Below are 14,526 nucleotides of genomic sequence, written 5' to 3' on the forward strand. Positions count from 1 at the left end.
CCATTGATTTGTTAATTAACCTGTACCAGTAGCTACAGGAAATTCTGCTTTATTACAGATGCTTAGCTTCACTTAGATAAGAGGCTATTTATCACTTTTACTCAGTAATAGTTTTTGGTAGCTAGGTTATGTTATGTACAAGTCATTCCTTTTTATTGCTGAATAGTATTCCATGGTATAAATGCAGCAATTTGCTTTATTGTTGACATTTGGAAATGTATCTGGGTTATTTCTGGTTTTTAGCTGTTATAAGTGCCATAGTCAGTATTCTATTGCTATGAAGCAACACCATGATTATGGTAACTATTATAAAAGAAAACATTCAATTGAGAGTTCGTTTATAGTTTCAAGAGTATAGTCCATTATCCTCAGGCCGTGAAGTATGGTGGCATGCATGCAGGTGCTGGACAGTATCTGAGAGCCACATCCTGGTCGATAGGTAGAAAAAGAGACAGACAGACAGACAGACAGACAGACAGACACACACACACACTCACACCCAGAGAGAGAGAGAGAGAGAGAGAGAGAGAGAGAGAGAGAGAGAGAGAAACTGGGCCTGGATCTCAAAGCCCATCTTCAGTGAAACACTTCCTCCAACAAGGCCACACCTCCTAATCCTTCCTAAACAGTTCTACCAACTACAGAACAAACAATTCAAGTATATGAGCCTGTGGAGGGGTGATGTGGGAGTGATTTCTTATTAATAAAGAAACTGCCTAGGCCCATTTGATAGGCCAACCCTTAGGTAGGTGGAGTAAACAGAACAGAATGCTGGGAGAAAGAAGCTGAATAAGTGAGTCACCATGATTCTCCCACTCCAGTCAGACGCAGGTTAAGATCTTTCCTGGTAAGCCAGCTCATGGGCTACACAGATTAATAGAAATGGGTTAGATCTATATGTAAGAGCTAGCCAATAAGAGGCTGGAACTAATGGGCCAGGCAGTGTTTAAAAGAATACAGTTTCTGTGTAATTATTTCGGGTAAAGCTAGCCATGTGGGCGGCTGGGTGGCGGGATGTGCACAGCCCACCGCTCTTATTACAACAGAGGGGGCTCATTCTCATTCAAACTACTCCATGGCCCCTGTAGGATTATAACCATATCATAATACAGAATGTATTTAATACAACTTCAAACACCCTTGTAGTCCTTCATAGTCTCAACACTCTTTAAAAGTCCAAAATCTCTTTGGAGACTCAAGGAAATATCTTAATTGTAATCTGTTGTAGAATAAAAAGCATATCCCAAATACTTACATTGTATGATAGCTTAGAATATACATTACCATTCTGAAAGGGAAGGATGGGGCACATTGAGGAAATATAGGATCAAAGCAATACCCAAATCTAACAGGGTAGACTTTAAATCGTGTAGCTCTATGTATGATGTCTAAGAGCTGATGTGCAATGGTGGATCTTCCATCTCTTTCAGCTGTGTTGCCTGCCACACCCTTCTCTCCTCTGGGCTGGTGCTTGTGGGTCATAAGTGACTTCCCAGCAGCTGCTCCAGCACCATGTCTACTTGCCACTGACATACTCCCCTCCATGGTGGGCATGGACTCACCCTCTGAAACTGTAAGCAAGTCTCCAATTAAATGCTTTCCTTTATAAGTTGCCTTGGTCAGGATGTCTTTTCCCAGCAATAGAACAGTGACTAAGAGAGAAGCTAAAATATTCTTTTTATATAAATATTTTTGAGAATTTCATACACAAGCCCTTATTTGAACCCTTGTCTCCAATTCCTTCCATGTCCCTCAGATTCATGATTACTATTGATGCATATATGTATATATAACAGAAGCATTAGGGATTACATGAATCATATTACATCTTCATTCAGGACGCAGAGAGAGATAAAGGCTGATGCTCATTGTACTTTTTCCTCTCCTTTCATTTTTATGGGTGTATGTGGTTGAGGCTGGGTCCTGTGTAGCCCCGATTTGCCTGAAACTTATTATGTAACAAATAGCAATATCAAACTCTTAATTCCTTTGCCTCCACCTCTTAAATGGGTAAGATTATGGGTTTCAGTTCCAACCTTTCCTCTCCTTATTTACCCTGAAATCTCATCCTATAGGATAGTGTTATCTACATTTAGGGTAGATCTTCACTCGTTGGTTAAATCTGCCTAGAGTTCTATTTATATCACCTGATTAATTTTGGGTGAATTATGGTAGTCTGTGTTCTTCAAGGAATTGTCTTATTTATGTCTGGAGAACTGTTCATAGCTTCCCTTTATTATGTGTTTTTACCTGCTGGGTCCGTTTGTAGTAATATCTGTTTCTTTCCTGACATCAGTAATTTTTAGCTTCTCTTTTTCCTTTTTGATAGAGATTTGTCAACTTTACTAATAATTTTTCAAGGCTAAAAAATTATTTTATTGATACCCTCTATTGCTATTCTCTTTGATTTTTATTAATTTCTGCTTTTATGTTTATTTTATTGTTATTTCTGATTCTCTGGGGTTGTTTTGTTCTTGTTTTCCCAGGCTCTTGAAGTGGGAGCTTTTGGATTGATTTAACACCTTTTCCCTCTCCTGGGGTGTGTGTTTCTGCTATAAACCGCCCCTGCTAGTGCTGCATTGGCTATGCCCCCCACACGTGAAGTTTTCACTTACTAAAAAAATCATTTCCACAACATTCTAACACTTCTGTCATATTGTTTTTGGTGTTTATTCTTTATTTTCCTATTCAATTTATGGTCCTCCTTATTTTTGGTATGAGTGATTTTTAAATGAAAAGTGGATATTATTATATTGTTAAGAAACTCAAACTTTCTGTTTGAATTGTCTTTTTTTTCCTTGACCGTGTTCTGCCTCATAATTGTCAGGTGGAAGTAGAAGAACTGAAGAACTGGGTCTCAGGTCTGCATCCATTGACGTATAAGATGGGGATACCGCTGTTACTGCTGGGAAGGGGTGGGCTTTTCAGTTCCACACATGACCCTCATTGGTAGCCTTAGAACGATGGCTTGCTTACCTCTGGGAGATGGTCAAGTTTTGGCCATTCAGGTTATACCCACGTATAATCCTAACATGAAGTGAAAGTCATACTGTAACATGCTTAGTAAAAACTCAGAGACAGAAATTCAAGTTCAGCCTGAAGATCAGAAAAGCAAAACAATCAGTCACTGGCCCTTACTCTACCTCAGTCCAAAATGGCTATCCTGTCTCCAGGTACCTCAAAATAAAGCTGTGTGTGAGACCTGTCTCCTTCTGTCTTATATTCCTCTCTAATGCTAGGATTAAAGGTGTGCACCACTACTGCCCAGTTTTGGCTAACTAATGTGACTACTGGGATTGTAGGTGTGTGTTACTACTACCTGATCTGTATGACTGATTAGTACTGCTATTTCACTCTCTGAACTTCAGGCAAGCTTTATTTACTAAAATACAAATGAAATACCACCACAAAATACCTTCTTAGTGGCTGGTGGGAATAGAACTCCTCTCTCCTAGTAGTCTCTACTGACACAATGATGACACGCCTACCACCAGCAGGTGACATGAAAGCTGTCTTCCTTTTCTGGTACCATGCAGGCAGGGGTATACAGGGATCCCGGTTTTCTGATGCAAGGCTCTCTATTTGGGGTATGAAGGTAGAGATGAGCATTGGACACATTTTTTGTTGTTGGTGTGTGTACGTGTCTGTGTGTGTATCTGTGTGTGTATGTTTGTGTGTGTCTGTGTGTATCTGCATGTGTATTTGTGTATGTGTGTCTGTGTGTCTGTGTGTATCTGTGTGTGTTTGTGTGTTTGTATTTGTGTATGTGTGTCTATGTGTGTTTGTGTGTTTGTATTTGTGTGTGTGTCTGTGTGTATCTGTGTGTGTTTGTATTTGTGTGTGTGTGTCTGTGTGTGTATCTGTGTGTGTTTGTGTGTTTGTATTTGTGTGTGTGTGTCTGTGTGTGTATCTGTGTGTGTCTGTATTTGTGTGCGTGTCTGTGTGTATATGTATGTGTTATTCAGCTAGGTATAGAATGCTTATTGTGCATACGAATTTTCGTTTTGTCAGGCTACTGCCTTCCTTGTCTTTTGGTCAGAAACAGGAGGACTTGAGGAAATTTTAGAAATATCCTTTATACTGGCTTTTCCGAAATTTTGCCTTTTGTTCCAAGCTGGGGTGGGGGAGGCAGAAGGGCAAAAACTGAGGGGAGTTAAATTTCATTTGCCATTCACTCCCAGGCTCTCAGACTCTTCTTATGTTTGGTGTCTAAGCTCCTCTATGGACTTCTTCAGTTAAGCCGGGGAGAATGTATCTACTCCCTTCTACCAGAGCCAGAACCCCTTTTTTCTTTTTTTCAAAATGACCACATTGCCGTTATTTTCATTGAACAAGTCTGTCATTGTTCCATAATTACAGGTTTTTTTTTTCCAAGCCCCCATAGAGTTGGACCAAGTTAGCTGACAGTACTCTTTTTAGTTGTTCTTTCGAGACAGAATGGCCCAAAACTGACTGTGTAACTGAAGACAGCCTTGAGTTTTTCCCCTCTTGCTTCCACTCAAGAAGTGCAGGAGGTTACTGTGTGCACTATCTGTCCCAGGAAATAGTATTCTTCTAAGCCGAAGTTTCAACTGGAAAACCTAAAACAAGCCCTCACCGAGTGTCAGGGCTGACTATCTTGGGACGTTCTCTGTCGTCCTTTCTAGATGACGAGTGTGGACATTCTCTGTCTTCTTTTCTAGAAGATGAGCGTGGATGTTCTCTGTCATCCTTTCTAGATGAAAAGCATCGACGTTCTCTGTCGTCCTTTCTAGACGACAAGTGTGGACATTCTCTGTCTTCTTTTCTAGATGACAAGCATGGACATTTTCTGTCATCCTTCCTAGTATCTAATCAAAGGTGTTAGGGTATGTAATCAGTGACTCTGAGTGGAGAGCTAGGTAAAGCAGGCAGTTAAGGTTTGGACTCAGAAAAGTTTAGTTTACATGTAAAAGAGGCATTTAAGAGAGGTTTGTCTCCCATTTTAGACATAAAGCAAAGAAACTTGCCTACAGGTCACAACCCCAGAGAAACTAGACAACAAAGAGGAACCTAAGAGAGACATACATGGATCTACATAGGAAGGTAAAAAAGACAAGATCTCTTGAGTAAAACTGGGAGCATGGGGGTCACAGGAGAGGGTAGAAAGAGAGAGGGAGAAAGGGAGGGGAGTGGAGAAAAAATGTATAGTTCAATAAAAACAATTTTTAAAAAAGTATATATGTCAAAACCATGAGTAGTCTGTTGTAGTGGCACATGCCTACAACCCCCATCATTCAAAGACTGAACAGGAATATCACTCCAAATCAACCCAGGCTACTGCTGGGCTCGAGTCCTGCTTCATCCTGGTATGGCATGATGATAGCATACTAGCCCTACCTGGGGAGGAAAAGTGGAGCCTAGCACGGCCAGGGCCAAAGGTCGATAGGGAGATTGTGTCAGTGGACAGGATGTGTATGCAGAGGGGGCAATGGACAGTTATACACTAAGAGGAATAGCTGGTTGGGTCCATGTGGTCATTGCTTGGGGCAAGAACATGGATGGCGCTTTATTTGCATATTCAGGTACCAGGTACAAGGAACCTTATAAGGTCATATAGAAAAGAAAGGAAGTTCTGTCAGGGATATTTCCGCAGTCAGATAAGCAGTAACCAATCACTGTAGCTTTGGAGACATGTAAGTTTATCAGCTGTTACTTGTATGGGGTGTCCACATTAGGATAAACCTAACTACTGGAGTCTGCTGGTGCCTGAGAGCAGTTAAACCCCTGCTACACTCATGATGAGAAAATCTGGGGTTTTAGGCATGCTTTGATCTTTTTTTAGTTTGAAGTCAGGCCCTCAGGTTACATAGTGAATCAGGTCCAGCCTGGGTTAAACAAGGGAATCCTTTCTAAAAACCCAAATCACCAAAATGAAAGCGACCCACAATGAGCTATCATGTCATCCCCATTAGGATAGCTTTTATCAAGAAGATAACACATGGGTGGGCCAGGGAAAGGGGGTTCTCATACATTGTTGGAAGGAATTACGAAAAACAGTATGGAGATTTCTAAAGAACATAAGAATAGAAATACCATATGATATAGCAATCTTTCCACAGGAAACAAAATCATCATGTTATTCACAATTGTCAAGATAAAGAAACAACCTGGATGTCTATCAACCGATGAATGGATAAAGAATCTGGAGCCCATATTGGTGGCTTACCACAACATGATAGTAAGGTCTCATTATTGAAGACAACACTAACTTATACCATCAAATACGAAGAAGTTGAGCTAGTGTTCATCTAGAAGTCTCACCCCTACTGAACAGAATTTAGTGCTAGAAGGAATTCTGCAATCTACTGGAGGGAAAAGGCAACCATCCATATCACCTAGCTACAAATCCTATGACCTATAGCATTAAGGTATCCTTAAAATATGCTGGTACAGTCATGGCACAAAGGTTGTACAAGCAATAAACTACTTTCCTTAAAAATATGAATATAAGACACACTTCATGAAATGTTACCCATACCTGATACTGTAGCTGAGAACCTGAAACTAGATGGTCATATGCCTAGGAGAAAACCTACAGCTATTATTTTGCTAAAGACATAACCATAAAGGTATAGCAATATGTTATACCCATGGAGCAGTGCCTTGCTGAACCCTCAATAGAGAAGCTTTTCATTGCAGCAAACAGGAGTTAACATAGAGACCCACAACTGAGGAATGTTCAGGGAGTGAGACTTTAGAGCACTGGATCCGGAATGGCATGCTTCATAACTCTTCCTGTTAAAACTCAGGGATCTATGTGGGAGAGTGGGGAAGCTTGTAAGAGCCAGGGGTGCTGGATGACTCCAAGGAAACTATTCTCCAGATATAACAGAAGTGATGCACATATGACTTCACATAGCCTGCAGCAGCACACAGAAGGCCTGCACAACACATGTCTGTATTAGTCAGGGTTCTCCAGAATAACAGAACCTATAGAATATATCTCTCTATATATAGAATTTATATTTATTTATTAAATGATTTATTAGAATGACTTATGGGCTGTGGTCAAGCTAACCCATCAATGGCTGCCCATGAACAGAAGTCCCAAGAATCCAGTTGTTGTTCAGTGCGTGAGGCTTATGCCTCAACTGGTCTTCAGTATACACCAGAATCTTGAAGAAGTAGTTACTAGTTGCAGTAAAGGAATGGACTTGCTAGCAGGGTGAGAGCAAAGAGGCAAAGAGCAAAACCTTCCTTCTTCCATGTCTGTATATAGGCTTCCAGCACTAGGTGTGACCCAGATTAGAGGTGGGTTTTTCCGGTTCAGATGATATACATTAAAAGTATCTTCCTATCTCAAAGATCCAAATTGAATTAAGCAAAAATCCCTCACAGATGTGTGCTGTAGGAAATCTTACAGCTTGTGGTTATCCACCTACTGGGGTGTGACCTCTTAGACCATATATGCTGACGCAGTGCCTGTGTCCTCCCCTTCCTTGTTTTTGTCAGCTTCTCGTTTGGATTGTTGGATTCGATGTCTATTCACCATTCAAGCAGAGAATTTTGATTTGTGAGTTTACCCCAAATAAATAACTATCTATTTCTCAATTCTGAGCTAATGCGGGATGGACTGCTTAGATGTTCCACAGCCCAGACAGTCTCCCAACCCGGCTGGCTTGGCTTGCACTTGTAGAATCCCAGTCACAGTGGAGTTTGCTGCATACAGCAAGTTGGAAATTTCCCAAGTGCATGTAAGCATGACCACTGCATTCCCAGGGGTGATTCCTTGCCACGTGGCGACTTGTGCAGCTTCCGGTTTCTGCTCCTTGCCCCTGGATTCTGGGTTTCTTGCACCAAGTATGGAACTGATTTAATTGCCTTTAATTTGTCAAGCAACACATATTTCTCAGTATTTAACCAGTACCAAGGTGGAAACTAAAGCAGCCCAGGACCATTGTTGTTGTTACTGGTTACATTGCTTCTAATTGGAACTCTACAACTATGACATCTGCAGTTTACGGACCACATAACAGGTAATAAATACATAATTATGGCAGATTTTGTTACCAATGCAACTTTTAGTAACTTTTTCTTGTTAATACTGTGGATTATATTATGTGAGGCTAATCTGACTATGGTGATACTAAACAACAGATGAGGCAACCCGATTCCACCAGGAAACTCCTTGAAGGGCCTCTCTCAGGTTCCCAAACCAAAAGTGTCCCAGTCATTCCTAGTAACTGTGGAGGACATGTCACACCAGAAAATTTAACAAATCCAGAACCTTCTGTGCAAGACCATACTGTCTTAAATGATGGCATAAATACGGGATAAGTCAAAAATCCCAATAGGAAATAAGAAACATATATTCTGGCAAACTTCTATAAATGATCAAAGACCAAAGCTAAGAGTGCTTATAAATGGCATTGTAATTGTTGGCTTGATAGACCCAGGTGCAGATGTGAGTATTATTACTCCAGAATTTTGTCATCCAAATTGGCCTCTTCAAGAGGCAGATGCTCAATTACTAGGAATTGGAACCATATCTCAAGTTAAACAAAGCACGAGATGGCTTGACTGTTTTGCGTCAGAAGGTCAAAGCAGGAAGCTGTAGCCATATGTAGCTGATATTGCAATAAATTGATTGGGCCATGATCTTCTACAGCAATGGAATACCCAGATTAACATTCCTGCAGTCTCAGGAACTCATAATTCTGGGAAGGATATAAAAAGGTACTATGAACAAAGGTCACCAGCCATTCAGGCTGTACAAGAAAATAAAGCAACTAGCAAACTTATAGAGGTACCAACAGCTCTACCTTTAAAATGGTTAACTGAGAAGTCAATATGGGTTAAGCAGTGACCTCTAGCTGAAGATAAGTTGCAGGCTTTAGAACAATAGGTATGAGAACAACTAGATGCTCACCATATTGAGGAATCAACCAGCCCTTTGAATTCTGCTGTATTTGTTGTAAAAAAGAAATCTGGTAAATGGAGAATGGAGACAGATCTAAGAGCTGGCAATAGGGTTATTCAATTTATAGGCCCTCTACAATCTGGGATCCCTCTGCCTTCTCTATTACCAAAACAATGGCCTCTTATAGTTATTCATTTGAAAGATTGTTTCTTCTCTATACCTTTACAAGAAAAGGATAGAGAAAAAATTGCCTTCACAGTGCCTACTTACAGTAATTCTCAGCCTACTAGAAGATATCAGTGGACTATCCTCCCACAGGAAATGTTCAATAGCCCCACATTGTGCCAATACTTTGTAAGTCAGCCATTGGAAATAATACATAAGCAATTTTGTAAGTCTATAATTTACCCATTACATGGATGACATTTTGCTATCTGATTCAAACATGGATACTTTAGAAAGAATGTTTGAAGAAGTGAAGAAAGTTTTGCCAAAATCAGGATTACAAATTGTCCTGAAAATAATACAGAGAGGAGAGTCTGTCAATTATCTAGGTTATAAAATAGGTTTTCAAAAAATTAGGACATAAAAGGTACAAATTAGGATAGACCAGTTATGGACTCTTAATGTCTTTCAAAGATTGTTAGGAGACATTTCCAGTCTATGACCGACTGTTGGGATAACACCTGATCTAATAATTCATTTAAACAAAACTTCAGATGGTGATAAAAATTTGGATAGTCCCAGAGAATTAACAGCTGAAACAGAAAAGAAATTGACAACTGTTGAGGAAAAATTACAGGAGGCACATGTGGATAGGGTGAATCCAAATCTTAGTTGTATTATAGTCATATTGCCTTCCAGAATTTCTCATACAGGAATATCAATGCAGAGGGATGATATTATTTTAGAATGGATTTTTTTACCACTTAAACCAAGTAAAAAATTAAAAACTTACGTGGAAAAAGTCTCTTAATTAAATATAAAAGGTAAATTGGGACCTTGTCAATTAGCAGGTTTAGACCCAGCATAAATTATAGTGCCTTTCACAACTAATTAAATAAAACAGTTATGGGAAGACAATGAACCATGGCAAAGAGCTTGTGCTATTTTTTTTTTGGAGAAATTAATAGCAACTATCCCAAAAGCGATAGAATTAACCTTGTAAAGAGAACTTCTTGGATTCTTCCCTGAATTGTATGTGATGTTCCAATAACTAGAGCCCATACATTTTTATACTGATGCAATAAATCAGGGAAGGCAGGTTACAGATCAGAAGAATTAAATAAGGTGGAACAAAGCCCTTATAATTCTGTTCAGAAGGCAGAATTATGTGCCATTCTGATGGTGCTAAAGGATTTCAAAGGACCTCTTAATATAGTTACTGATTCACAATATGCATAAAGAGTTATCTTGTAAATTGAAACTGCTGAATTTATAGCAGATAATACAGAATTGACTTCTTTATTTATCCAAGTGCAAGACATAATCAGGAACAGGCTTTATCCTATATACATAACACACATCTGATTCCATATGGGTCTGCCAGGTCCTCTAGCACAGGTAATGCAGAAATTGATCAATTATTGATTGGAAGCATGAAGCAGGACTCAGAATTTCATTAAAAAAACATCATGTCAATAGCAAAGGTATAAAGAAAGAGTTTTCTATTACATGGCAATAAGCTAAGGAGATTATAAAGAGATACCCTACTTGCTCTTTCTATAACCAAACACAGCTACCTGCAGAAAGGGTACTCAAAGAAATGAAATCTGGCAGATGGATGTGTTCCATTTTGCAGAATTTGGAAAATTAAACTATGTACATCACACCGTTGACACTTATTCAGGCTTTCAGCGGGCAACTGCTTTAAGCTCAGAAAAGGCTGATTCAGTAATCACACATTTATTAGAAGTTATGGCCATCATGGATATACCTACACAAATAAAGACAGAAAATGGTCCAGCATATGTCTCTAGGAAAATAAAACAGGGTTTTTGTATATTATAATATTAACCATGTTACAGGTATACCACTCAATCCTATAGGTCAGGCAGTTATGAAAAAATCAAATCAAACTATAAAGGATATGTTAAACAAACAGTAAGGGGTAGAAAATGCCACCAGAAATAGATTACATAATGCTTTATTAATCGTAAATTTTCTTAATACCAATGAAAGAGGGACAACAGCAGCAGAAAAAACATTGGATAATAGAAAAGTCTTCTGAATTAAATCAACTGGTTTATTTCAAGGTTGTGCTGACCTCACAATGGAATCCAGGATATGTGCTGCATTGGGGGAAGGGTTTTTCCTCTTGTTTCCACAGGAGAAGAAAAATTATGAATACCATCAAAATTAATAAAGATTCAGTTTGAAAAGAAAAAACCTCTTGAAAAAGAGAAATGACAGCTTCTCCACAATGGTTACAACCATACAGATGGGTACAAAACATCATAAGAGCTGGGAAAGGGTTTTGTTCTTGTCTTTGCAGGAAAATACTCATCTTCAAAAATTTAAGAGATCCTGGATATTGAATACTGACAGATGGAAAAATAGCTACCCAATAAGGATCATCAAGACAACTGAATATGATTCATAATCATGAATGTTTAAAATATACATATATATGTATTTGTATTTATTAATATATAGAGCTGGTGGTGTTAGAGTTGAACAATGGCTCTGTCCTTTAAATATAAGCTCATTGTTAACAGAAAAATCCAGTTTCTGTCTCTAAAAAAACATTATTTTGGGGTTTTAGTTAACTCCAAATATAGTCAAACTGACAACTCGGAATAGGCATCACAGGGTCCTAGCATGGGGGGAGGGGAGTGATCAGGGTTCTCATGCTCAATCAAGAATCTATTTGCAACAGGTAGCTGCTGGCAAAGGGGAATTCTCACAAATGGAATGCCACTGACTACACTAACCACATTCCAGGTATGGCACACTTCATGCCCAAAAGTAGTTGGCCAATGTAAAACTCCATGTTTTGTTTTTGTGTGGGATTTTTATTTTGTTTAGGCACTGACACTCCCCCTTTTTGCTTTTGATTTTCATTTTTGTTTTCTTTGAGAGAGAGAGATAACATGAAGTTGTGTTCTGGGAGAAGTTGTAGAAGGTGAAACATGGTCAATATATACTATATGAAATTTTTTTTATTTGAAAATAAAAATTTAGAAAGGAAATTGGGTTTTATTAACAATATAATATTATTCTTTTGAAACATTGTTCTATACAAGCAATGAGATCTTTCCATTTGATACACAATGAGTGAGCCCAGGGAATATTAGATGAAAGGATCCAGACACTATGACTAAAACTATTGCACAATGTCAATTATATATACAATATAAAATATGCATATATACACTGAGAGATCAAAATAGTGGTTATCATGCTGAGTATAGAGAAAGTAGATTGGAGGATTGAAAGCAGCAGATACATAGGATGAATTCATGATCATATATTCAATAACAATTTGGCAGACAATGAGAATGAACTAGATAAAAATTTCTCGTCATTCATAAATGTGTAGAAAGCAATTCATGTGAGACCAAGTCAGTCAATTCACCAGGAAAACAGAAACAATAAATTTGAGAGAGAGAGAGAGAGAGAGAGAGAGAGAGAGAGAGAGAGAGAGAGAGAGAATTGTCAAACTGAAGTCTGTGCCATCATTTAGTTCAAATACAACTGCCTCGAAATAGGGTTACTAAGGGTGTAAGTTACAATTCTAGCCCAAAACATAAAAACCAAGGTGGAGTATTGTATTTCTGGCACAAATCCCACTGTCTGAGAGTTGTCTGATGCCCAGAGCAGGACATGGTTCTATCATTCCTGACAAGAGAATTTATCTTTTCTCTGTCTTTATGTTGTTTTAGTTCTGCCCCTTAAGCAATGAGACATTGTCTTTGCACACTAGTGTCCGTGAATTGTCTTAGTTTATAGCTTGATCTTTTCCAGAGGCATCCTACCTCCCCCACCCCAATGATGTGTTACCAGATACCAGGGCATCCCTGTGCTGAGTCAAGATAAAACATAAAATAAACCATTGTAGAAAACCTGTGAAAATATTCTCCAATGTCATATTAAAATCTCAGTTATGTCATAAATGAATGATATAATCTCAAAGAGCTTTAATTCTACAAATTTTAGCTTCTATGTATGTTTCAAAAATATAGGAAAGGCTAGAATCTGTAAACCAGGAACTAAACTGTGAGGCAATAGAGAAGGAAAAAGACTCACTAAGAATAGGGTAAGCTGAATTATATTTTTTTTAGAAATCAGAAAAGTATTATAATGTATCTGTGGAGCTGAAACTAGGATCATATATAGTAAATTAGAAACAGAAAAATGTTTTGTCAAGATGTACAACTAACTGGGGTAAGTAGAAAAATAAAAGTATGGAAGAAAAGATCACAGAAAAGAAAGAACATGGAGAGCCAGCAATTGAGAAGGAAAAGTGAAGTAAAACTTTATAGTAATTAATCTCATCTCAAAATTCAAGTCTATGTATATCAAACCCTCACCATAAACCAGAGACTCTGAAGACAGAACAGAATATGTGGGATAGACTGGAACTCATGGACACAGGAGAAGACTTATGAACAAAAAATAATTAGTACACTCACTAAGATCAACTATTAATAAATGGGACCTCATGAGCTGAAAAGCATCTTTAATGTTCCTTGTTTCATAATGTTGTGCCAACACTTTTCTTTTATTCATTTTTAAAGTTTTATCTTATTGTTATCTATTTTTATTTTTTATATGTTCTTCTGTATCTTGCAGAATGTCTGGCAGAATCTTTCATGAAGCAGGAACCCTGAAGGATTTTCTTACCTATAAGCAAGTTCAGCAGTCATTTCTCTGCAGGTCCTGCATCACCAGTTCATCAAGCAGTATAGGCAAGAGCAGTTTCTTGCTCAAACAGCTAACCAACTCTATAAGGAGCTTCTTTGATGCCCATCTTCCTCTTGAAGTAATTGGTACTACCAGAAGCAGATGGGTTTTATTGTTATAAAAAGTCCTGACTTCTTAAACATTTTAAATTCCATATTCTGAAGGTCTCTGAAAAATTGAAGAATCCATATATAACTGAAATATATCTCCATATATCTAGAAAAATCTAACCAACATGACTAGAAGCTTGACTATTACAGATGATTATTTGTTAACCTATTTTTCTTAATGTTACATTACATTTTTAAATGAGCTTGAAAAACATAATACCTTAATCAAGATCAGAAATACATATACACAATATAACAAAATTGACCTTAAATTTGCATCAATAAACCAGGATCCATACCACTGCAAATCTCTATAGCATATCCCTCCTCCCTTTATATGTAAAGAAACATTTATAGCACCTTGGCTTTGAAGAGGAGCTGAGGTCAGTGGTTTTGTGTACTGTGCTGCCACTGGTGCTTCAGGGAGCTGAGAACCACAACATGGTATACAGTGATGTTGAAAAATCTATTCTCGGAGCTAAAAGTATACAATGGAAAAAAGAGAGCATCTTCAACAAATTGTGCTGGCAAAACTGGATGTCAATCTGTATAAGAATGAAAATAGACCCATATCTATCACCATGCACAAAAATCAAGTCCAAATGGATTAAGGACCTCAATATCAGTCCG

This window comes from Microtus ochrogaster, chromosome 19 (assembly GCF_000317375.1).
Source record: "Microtus ochrogaster isolate Prairie Vole_2 chromosome 19, MicOch1.0, whole genome shotgun sequence".
NCBI classification, from domain to species: Eukaryota; Metazoa; Chordata; class Mammalia; order Rodentia; family Cricetidae; genus Microtus; species Microtus ochrogaster.